Source organism: Prunus dulcis, chromosome 4 (genome assembly GCF_902201215.1).
Source record: "Prunus dulcis chromosome 4, ALMONDv2, whole genome shotgun sequence".
Taxonomy (NCBI): Eukaryota; Viridiplantae; Streptophyta; class Magnoliopsida; order Rosales; family Rosaceae; genus Prunus; species Prunus dulcis.
In genome coordinates this window covers 4207108-4218153 of record NC_047653.1, presented here as the reverse complement: position 1 = coordinate 4218153, position 11046 = coordinate 4207108, and positions in this window count along the sequence as shown.

Sequence of the window (11046 nt, the reverse complement as noted above, 5' to 3'; positions counted from 1 at the left end):
TGTGTAATTACCCATCATCTGCCTAATTAATATGATTAACACCTTATTTTTTCTTTTTAAAATATACTTCATTGATTTTATTGATGTGGCATATGATATAGACATGTCACATGAGTGGTACACAAATGTGGACTGATGCTAGATAAATGCATTAATTGATGAAATGAAGGTGGGTAATTTGGTGGCTGGTTTTGTATTTTAGGAATTTGTATATACATATATATATATATATATTCTGGTTGCTGTCCAATATCTAAGCCACCGGAGGCACTGTCGAGGGCCACCGGACAAAGATGGCTGATGGTACTTCACTTCATCTCTCCACTCTTCATTGGATTAATGTAAGCGACTTTAATATGGTTTGTTTTTTTCTTTTCTTTTTCGCTCTTGGAGAAGACATATATGTATCAAACTTCAAACCTAACCTGGCTAAAGTGGGGACTGTCTTCTTTAATTAATAATTTCTTCTCTTTTTGACTGAATTATAATTAATAATTGAAGCAATTTACATATAATTTCTAATGAAGCTTGAACTCTATTAGCTATTAAGGTATCCTAGGGGGCAATCATATATTCTAATACTTATGAAATCTCCTTCCTATATAAATATGACCAAGATCAATAACTAAGTGTGTATATATATATATACATAGTTAATTACTTGTTGGAGGAGTGAAAAAAGCTCTTTATTTGCAGTTTGGAAATCTCAAGTTCGAGTCCTATAACACCTTGATAGTGTATGTGAGAAACCCCCTTTTCATAATTCAAACTATCATTTGTGCTCAAAAACAAAAAGTATATATATATATAATATAGTTAACTTTTTCTGAAATGGAAGTAAAATTAAGTTTGAATTTTTGGTGCAAGATGCGAGGTTTAAAATTAGTACATCGATCCGTCCAAGAGAACATAAATCAAAGTGACTGGGACACATCCGAAGGACAAGATCAGATGGGGTCAGCGACAAACACCATTGGTGATCAAAATGGTGAGCAATTGCATGGCAATCCTAGTAAACTCCAACATACAAGTTGCAAAAAAGTTAATAGTACAAGATCATTATTAATTTAATTATATATATATATATTTTGCATTAAAACAAATAGTCTTCCAAATTCAGAGATTGCTAAATATGCCAGTATATATGCATATGTTTATATATAAATGAATGGCTGTTACTGGTTAAAACAAGTCGAAGCCAATGAAGGGAAATGTAGCGGTCTACTTGTGAAAAGCCATGACATTTGTTTGGCCATATATATAGGAGGCCTTGTCCCCAGCTAGCTCATGTGGATCTGATTGGCTTTGACAATGACAAACCACCCAATTACTTGCTTCACAAATCGGGGACAAATGGTACCACAGCACAGCTTGGAGAAGCAATTAATGGTTTCCATGTGATCGCTTGAAGTTGCAGCTTTGCAAACAGAAGATGAAAATGGAGTCATTAGGGTTTCACAGAATGAGTTAGGTGATTGAAAATAATGGTGTTTCGTAACCATTCTAATTTATATTTTGGACGTCGTAAGCTAGTGATACTTTCGACTACTGGACTCTGATAGAAAAATCAATCGAATTTATTCCGTACCCTACATATATTGGATTTTAACTTGGGCCAACAACAACAACAAAAAAATGGTTTTCACACTCGTTCAAACAATGGAAAGCTATTGAAGGAAAATATTAATGTTGCAATCCACTTGTAAAACGACATGACATTGTAACCTTCATTGGCCATGTCCACAGCTTATCTGATTGGCCTTGAGATAATGACGAACCAGACCAATTGCTTCACAATACAGGGACAAAGGTACTTCTACTACAGGACATGGTGATCACAGCTACCGACCTTGGAGGCAATGAATTGTTAATTTTATATTCGGTTTTGGTATTTAAACAAAGTGGACACTAACCCCGATTTTGGAAAGAGGAAGAGAAATTAATCAAACTCTTTGCTTTCGGTTTTATGCAGTATTAGTGTGGATCAAATTATTTTTTAGTGATTGATTTGAGGAGCACCATCTTGGATAAAGCTTTACGCGTATGTTTAAAGATTAATTAGTTGAGTGGATTAGCCATAATCACTAAAAGCTTAGGATAACTAAGTTTGCAATCAATAAAGCCGGACAAATCACATGTTAGCACTCGAAAGTTTAATTAATTAAACCGTATAAACCCCTTATTATTATTATAACATGGACCAATAATGAGTTAATGGTTGGGGTTAAAGCTCAGAAACATGATTATATCAAATCAAGAAGTTGGTTATTGTGGTAGTTTGCAGTTGGCACATGGAATGCACAAGGAGCACCAAGAAAAGATCTTGCAAAGAACCCAGAATATGCAGCATTAATTCAGATTTAAGAAAGTGGTCTCAAATGATGACAAGTTAACAATATTATTTAAGATGTGCAATGCAAACATGATTCCAAACCAAGTAAAAGGAAACAATAATTTAAAGAAAAGAAAAGAAAAGAAGGAAAGTTGATAAATAAATAATTATATGCTTAGCGAATTAAGAAATAATTATATAGCAATCAAGAATTCGGTTGTTGTTGCTAGAAATATATTTGGTAGTTTACAATCTTTTTCGTGTAGCTTGAATTTAATTAAATGAAACTTGATAAGGAAATATACGATAATAATATATAACTAATAAATTTGCTTTTTTTATATAAATATTAGTAATAAAAAATGATAGAAGTTTATTAGATGAAACAGACAAGAGAGCCATTTACAATAGCAGTACGACGGATATGGACAAAACTTTTCCCAATCTGAATCAATCAACAAGTGAAAACGATTTGGGGAGATTGTTTGGTTTAGATTGTATATATTAAGCATGCAAGAGTGTTTGGTTTCATTTCTTCCACGTGCACACATGGTTGCCCATGTGTACACCAACATTAGACATATGACCTCTAGTTAATTAGTTTAAAAATCTTCGTAACTTAAGTGCGGTGTGACAGTCATACTAAAAATTTATTAAACAATTAGTGATGTAGTAGATAACATGATTAATGCTCACCTACATTAATAAATGTGTCTAATCCCTTTGTTTCCTTTTCATTTGTAACCAACAATTAAGGAAGACTCAAGTCTAATTGGCTATGGTGTTGAATGAAATGCCATGTTAATTATTGTATATATAAAGTGGGATAATGAAGATTGACTACTTTAAAAAGTTAATGTCGGCCTAACTACAAAGATTAACATTTATTAGTAAGTTTTATTAATATATTGGTAAGCAAGAAAAGTCCCTTGCCTTTTGACACAACCCCTTCTGGTTTTCCCTAAATTCTTTTTCTAAATAGTTTGGCAGGTAGAGATTATGCAAATCAAAGTTTAGGTATGTGGAGAATACTTGCCCAATGCCTGCCAAACTCTCTTTTTCCAAACTTTTTGATTTATTTATAGAAATTTCTTACACAGAAAGCTCACTGGAGCACAGTGTATGCATATTGGGATGCAAATCATCTGGTCCTCTCTTGCTCTTTGTTTCAATATTGATAGAATATAATTGGTGATTGGCGATTGCAAGAAGATGGTCCACACATGGACCTCTATAAATAATTAACAGATTCCCCAACCGATCTGACTGATCGGAAATTAACTACCAACTGCCAAGACCTACCTAACTACACCACTCTCCATTAATTTATCAAGTAATTAACTAAATGGTTACTTAACTAATATATAATTATTGTCATACCAGTAATCTTCCTTTGTAGTTTCTCTCTCTCTCTCTCTCTCTCTTGCACCTTTTGACCAAGGTGAGAGAGAGAGAGAGAGAGAGAGAGAGAGAGAGAGAGAGAGAGAGAGAGAGAGAGAGAGAGAGAGAGGATTGAAGTTGGTAGCACATCACATGGGATGTATAATGCATGGAATAAGGGGAAGAAGTGGGTTAGACATTTGATGATCTCAATTAAGAAGAGCATCTTTAATTTGATGTGGGATAATTGAGTCTTTATCAAGAAAACTCTCATGATGTTTTGCAAATTGTCAAATCTAATTAGTCTAATTAACTTTTCCAATTAATTATTATAGGAGAGGACTGATTGCAACACAAAATATTCCAATGATATATTTGCCAGATTCTCTGTCTGTAGGTGTGTTCGAGCAAATCACGTATTCTATATATATATTTCATGAGTTTCGTACGTTATTCTTTAGCCATATATATGTTACTTTTCCACCACCCTCTCTTCATAAAAGTGCTTAGCCTTCTCGATCAGTTTGCTAAATTTCCACTCCAACCACTTTTCTTTTTCTTTCTTGCTTGTCTTGTGCATAACTAGTCTACTCAATTAGGTTTTTATTCGTCCTGGTGCATGAACCACACCAATGGTATCTGACTATCTGTATCTGGGATTCTGGGAACCACAAATCTTAAACTGGGAGCTATTCTATTGCTCTCTTCAATTAAAAGCATCCACCAATATTCAATGTATAGGCCAGTAGTCGTTAGAAGTCATAAACCAGTCAGCTAGGTCCTATATATATCGATATCGGTAATGCTTTAATTCGTACGACTTATATTACGAAATAAATGTTTATATTGTCAGACTGAACAACATGCATTAATTCCGGAACAATACTAATACATCCTTTGGGGTCAAAATCCCATCTCATTTCCTAGAGAGAATCAGTCGGTGAAAATGGTGCAATTTTGTAATATCCTGCATGGGGGGTTTATTATGCAATGAATTGACCAAAATTTTCAGGAGAAAAGTGGTGATCATATAAGTTGTGTTATTGCCTGCCAAGTTGAATGGACAAACAAAATGTTGTTGGATGGTTTTCCATTTGCAATTGGACCCGGGGATTGTGGAGAAACCAAGTTGTGCATACGTCAAACGAATCCCACATCAACATCTTATGTGGCTTCGACCAAACAAAAAACAACTATTATGTGGTGTGGCTACAAGCTACAGCATATTATATTATATTATAACTGGCAACAGCAGTGGCAAGCCACACGCAACAAGCCCTAGGGGGCAGCCAGCCACATATATAATCCTAAATTAAACTCCATGTCACTTGTCGTGCTGTCACCACCCAGAATGAGATAGTCGTCTCTCCACTTGCACACCCTTCCCTTCCTCTAAACTCATCAATAATCCAGGTCATATTTCCATTTTATACCTCCCGTGTCCATGTCGATTTTCCATTTTCTACAAGTAGTTTTGGGAAGAAAAAAAAAATTCATTAATTACTTTGTCAAATCAAATTAAGTAATTATAAGCTTATAGCTACGTCAGAACATTTGATGTGATGTGAATGACAATAGATCGTGTCGTGTTAGGATATATACCTGTTAAGAATACTTTATTTAAATTCGATCCGTTCAATAAACATGTCATGTCGGTTTGATCCGCTAATTTCCCGTGCGGTTAACGAGTCGTGTATCAAATTGACACGCTAAGTGATAGCAACTAAAATACATTTAAAAAAATTAAAAGAAAATGAGGAATAAAAAAAGAAACATGTTAGCCGGTTGACCCACCATGATTTAGGGTTGCGGGTTGATGGATTGATATGAAATCCATCAATTTATTAAACGGATTATGATAAATTGTCCCAAAAATTTAATCGTGCTGATTTTGAGTCGTCTCGGAAATTGCCATGATTGCAATGAAAATTAGGGTAGTGGATACTTTATGAGGAAAAAAAACAATGGACAAATTAATTGTGTCGACATTGGTTTCCATTGCATTGACTTTTTCATCTTTTCACGTTGAAAACTACGGTTAATATTGTGTGACATTTAAATTGCCATATGAATTTAATGGCCTTGTGAGAGGCCATGCTCAAAGTGCCAAAGGAATGTTTTGCTTCTTTTTAATAAAGTAAAAGTGGAGTCGGTGTAGATTGTCCTACATCCATTGTGTATCATAGAACATGTCCAGCTGAATTCATGTCTAAAACTTAGAGGTCATGCATGCATATGCATACCTTTTTGCATGGACTCCAGGTTTTGCAAAGAATAAGGTTAATGGGTGATACACTTAATTAACAAGCAAATTATTTGGAGCATAAAATTCCAACTCCTGAAATCTTCTATTGCAAACAATGAGGGAGGGCGTATCTATAAGAAAACACTACGTCGCTCGATCGAGTTAACAAGAATTCAAGAATATTATTATAGTATAGTTTAGAATAATTTGTTTGTTGGTGAGTTAATTGGTCTTATGTAGACATTGAAATCTTGAGCTCAAAGTCTCATGTTCAATGTTTCTCTCCCACGATCAACTATCATTCCATTATGCTTGTCTATAGTCACAACGAGGCACAAGACATGTTTGTCGTGGTAGGCCTTGGCCATCAAGTCCCACTATAATCTCATGATTTTATTCAATTGCGATCATGAATAGAAAATGAAAAAACTACGTCGCTTGATTGTAGCTCTACTTTCTCAAATTTAGCCGTGCTAATGGACACATTTCTTGAGGAGTAATTTTAGCTCGCACAAAATTAAACTAATATTTTAGGTCATTCAAATGCATATATAGTTGTATATGACGATGAAGATGAGGAGGCACTAGTAATACTGAGTAGGAGAGCAGGAAAGGGCACATCATAGAAGGTGAGATTGACATCCATTTAGTAAGGGAGGTGACCATTTACCAGACATGTCACAATGTATCTGGCTAGAATCAGTTTATACAAAACCCAACTTATCTCTTTATATATCACATTACCTTTCAAACAAGTATATATATTCACTCAAGCATCGCAGAATATAAATTGGTCACATTGAGTAGAAAGTTGAATTAAGTTTAGATATTAACACAACTTATCATCTTTATCATGAAATTATGTTGCCCCTACCATACGCAACATTGCCTGCGAATTTCGAGCTCAAATTGATGCATCGATCGGTAAAAATCAAGTTTGAAAGGATGTTTTTTTTGTATTAATTGTAAACATGATTTGAATGCAAAATAAATATCCATATATGGTGTGGTGACAAATCACTTCTAAAGTCATGTCCAAGTTTTCAACCAGATTGTGATGCCTGGAAAACAAAATTCAAACACAAATTCGGCAGTGTTTGTGTGAAGAACAACCTTAGCTCTATCATGTGATCACCTTTATTAGGGCACTCGGCTGCTTTGATGGGCTCAACTCAAGTGCCAACCAATGGCCTAACTTTGGCCCTAGTTTGGTCTTGGAGTAACTGAAACAAACAAACTATTGCTCTGATCGAACACAACATAAGAAGAGGCACAAGCCACCAAGAAGCAACTTGTGTCCATGGGCCTACCTTAGTTGGACAAACTTGAAGCATTTTGCACCACTAAAAAGACCCATTCGTCCTACACCCAAAACTCTTTTTCCCTTTTGAATCCAATTCGAATGTATGGTTGGCTTCATCTCCATGTAGGTTCATGTCAATCTCACTCTCACCAACAATATATGCTAGTTGAAAACATGAACTTAGTAGTTAGTTAAAGTTGATGTACTTCTCATTCTGCACTCGAATTCGAATCTTCCTCTCAGTAATTTAGATTAGTTTAAAGTAAATTATCGCTTGTACAAAGAAATAATATATACTAATTATTACAGGGCATGTTGCACATTTTGGGTTGGTTTGTATGGTTCATGTTTTTGGTGATTTGAGAGGCTTTTAGATACCTGGTGAAGCAAATATACAAGAAGCAACTATAAAGTAAAATGCACATAAAAGTTAGTCTAAAGGTTTTGTTTTCCCAACTTATTTTGGGATCAAATTGAGGTCGATTGAAGCACTTGGGGTTAGTCCAAGTGATGAAGAAGAATAGGGTAATGAGTTAGGTTGGATCCCCTCCAATGTAACCAACAAAACTGAGTTCATATATATTAGCGAGAATGAGGGTGTGTTGAGTAATTTTATAAGTTCCCTCATATGGGCCCATTTCTTATGTATCTCCAAAGGGACCCTCAGCAGACATAAATTTTAAAAAATCAAGAGAAATTATTTTTCTCTTATAAAAATATTGAAATATACTTTTTTTTGGTTGAATATTGAAATATAGTTTAGACGTGATTAACGGGTCACCCAGGCCCACAAACCTAGATTATAAGGCCCAAATATCCATTTCCAAACCCACTTGCAGAACCCGGCAAGCCTTGGCGCCTTTGTTATTTTTTATTTTGCCAACAAGCCCTGGCGCCCTTACTCAATGCTCGTCGTTTAACCGCTTCCTGCATACCCAAATCCCTATAAACGACGCCGTCAGCTCCGCCGCGGACTTCACCGCAACCCTAGTCAGCATAAGTTTGTGGCTTTCGGCGTGGGTAAAAATTCTTACTCTTTCTTGATTTCAAGCTTTCATCTTGTTGGATAAAATTATGCAAATTGATTTGTTTTAGGGTTTCTGCCCCCTTCTGCACCAAAACGGATAAGATTTGGACGTGATAATTGAAATCGCTCACTGCCTAAATTGGTTTTTGATGGTGTTTAAAAAGCAAAATGTAGGAGAAAGGGGTCGAGTAGCAGGGTTTTTGGGTTCCACTGGATTGGGCCTAAATCACAAACTACATTCTTTCAATAACATAAGCTTTGCTTGCAACAGCAAGCCCATGATGAAAGAACATATCCCAGTTGTAGCTAATGACAATCCAAGAGCTGGGTAGACCTTTTTTGTCCATAGATCAATTCCCATAGGTTTGTTAATCAGTTGTAATTTTTTGTACCTTGATGCATTTGGTGTTGTATATTTATCTGTGTGCAACATTCTTATTCCAATTGGCAACTTATTCATCCACCAATCATAGGGCGTCTAAGAGTGTGTTTTTCTCTATGTTAGTGAATGACTGTACTTGTTCTGTATTTGAGAAAATCTGCTGTGTATGGGCTTAGCCTAGCTGGGGCACTGACCTGTCTGATCCTGGTTCAGATTGATATACAAGCCTTTTACTTGCATTAGAACTTCCTTTAATAATTTAGTTGCCTGTCAAACCATAGATTTGTTAAATGTCTTATGAATGCGATAGATACCGTTTTGAGTACTTACTAGAAAGTAGAAACCATTAAGAGTAGTTCTAAAAAATGTGTTTTGCAACTATTTTGTTAATTTATTTTTTCTAATTGTTTTTGTCGCTAACTCTTAAGGATTTTTTATTTTCAGGAAGATGACTAAGTTGACAATTTTGATTAATTATGATGGGAAGTGGGTTAATTCTTTATATAAGGGTGGTAAAATGAAGGCATTAGTTGCTGAAAAAGTTACTTATGAGGATGTTCAGCATAGACTGCATGATATTGTCAGAGTAGATCCAAATGAGTAATGGAGTTGTAATAAAGGCTGTATATTGTGGAAAACTCTTACCTATCCCGTGGAGGTAGTAGATAATGGTGATGTGACTGCTTTGATTTATGAGAGTCTTGCACGAGACTGGAAAATTCCATTGTGCATTACTGTTGAACGTAGGGTATTAGTTTCGGGAAGTGGGAGTATTGAATGTGTTCCAATCTGCCTTGCAACTCAAACTACCAAATCTCATTCATGAGGTCCGCACACTGAACTGAAGAACAAAATTCCATTGCAATCAATACAGATCCAGTGCCAGTGGACTTCACTTCAGAGACTCAAGCAAATTCGGGTTGTGGTGATGGATTGATCCCTGATGATTTGGAAAACGATAAGCCGCATGATAATATAGAAGTTTATGTGGAACATAACAACCTGCGACATGATGATGTGCCTCATGACAACCTGCAATTTGATGAGAAGCCTCGTGCATGACATGACAGCTTGCAATTTGATGAGAAGCCTCGTGCCAGCTTGCAATTTGATAATGTGCTTCATGACAGCTTGCAATTTGATGTGCCTTGTGACAATATGCAACTTGATGTGTCTCTCAATCCTCCTAATTCCCCACCTTGTGCTGGATATTCACTTAAACTCACAGAAAAAGGGTTAATGCGATATTGAATGCGGAGGGAGATATACAGAAGAAGTTAGGCCTTGCTGCATTGGAAAAAAATATGAATTCAAAGTGAAGAGGTCCACAAAAGAACTATTTGTAGTTGAATGTGTGAATGAAAACTCTATGCATACAAGTCTCCAGACTCTGAGAATTTTATGATAACAAGATATCATAGCCGCCACTCTTGTTCATTAGATGCTATTCATCACAGTCTTCAACAAGCGAGCTGGTGGCTTATTGTTCAGTATTAAAGTCGAAGTACAAGGGTGTTTCGTGTCAATGCAAACCAAAAGATATCGTCGAGGATTTGCAGAAAGATCTTGGGGGTGAATATAAGTTATAGGAAAGCTTGGATGGCTAGCCAATGTGCATTAGAAGATATCAGGGGATCACCAAAAGAATTTTCCTGTACACGGAGGTCATGCGAAGGGCACAAGAAGGAAGGAATTAAATCTCTTGGAGAAGAGCAGTCTACGTGGAAGTGTGGGAAATGTGGTGCAACTGGTCATTACTGTAAAACCTACAAGAACTGTATTACTCTTCATATCAATTCCGAAAGTGAGTGTGCTACCTAGAACTGAAACATGAATTAGCCTAAAGTTACTTCAGTAATTTATTATCTAAAGAAAATGCATTGTAATCTTTTCTAATGTTGTAATCATCTCATGCTTACTTTACTGACATTAAGGTTTGAAACCAGCTCAAAATATCTTCAAGCAATGCACTTGAAACAAAGAATGCAAACATGGTTTTGAGTACTTTAATCTTTTTTGAGCCAGCTTGAAAATGTTTCAAGTATAGAACCCAAAACCATTGTAACATTTGAAATGGTTTTGAAAAGGCTACTTGAAACAATTTGAATCCAACCTAAAAATGGTTTCAAGGTCAGTATTTTGTTTGATATCATCAATGATATTGACGAGAACTACTCAAACCACAATTAATTGGGCTTGTTATGGTTTTGAGTAGTCTTTTGACATCCTCAGTACATCATTTCGGCGATAAAATGCCTGTTTTATTGCAGCAAAGTGATAGGTAGGCTTACCCTCAAAAGATGTTACCATGTGCCGCGTGATAAAGATGTTATTTTGCCTTCCTGCTCCAGCAGCGAAGAATGGCGGTGTGCGAAGG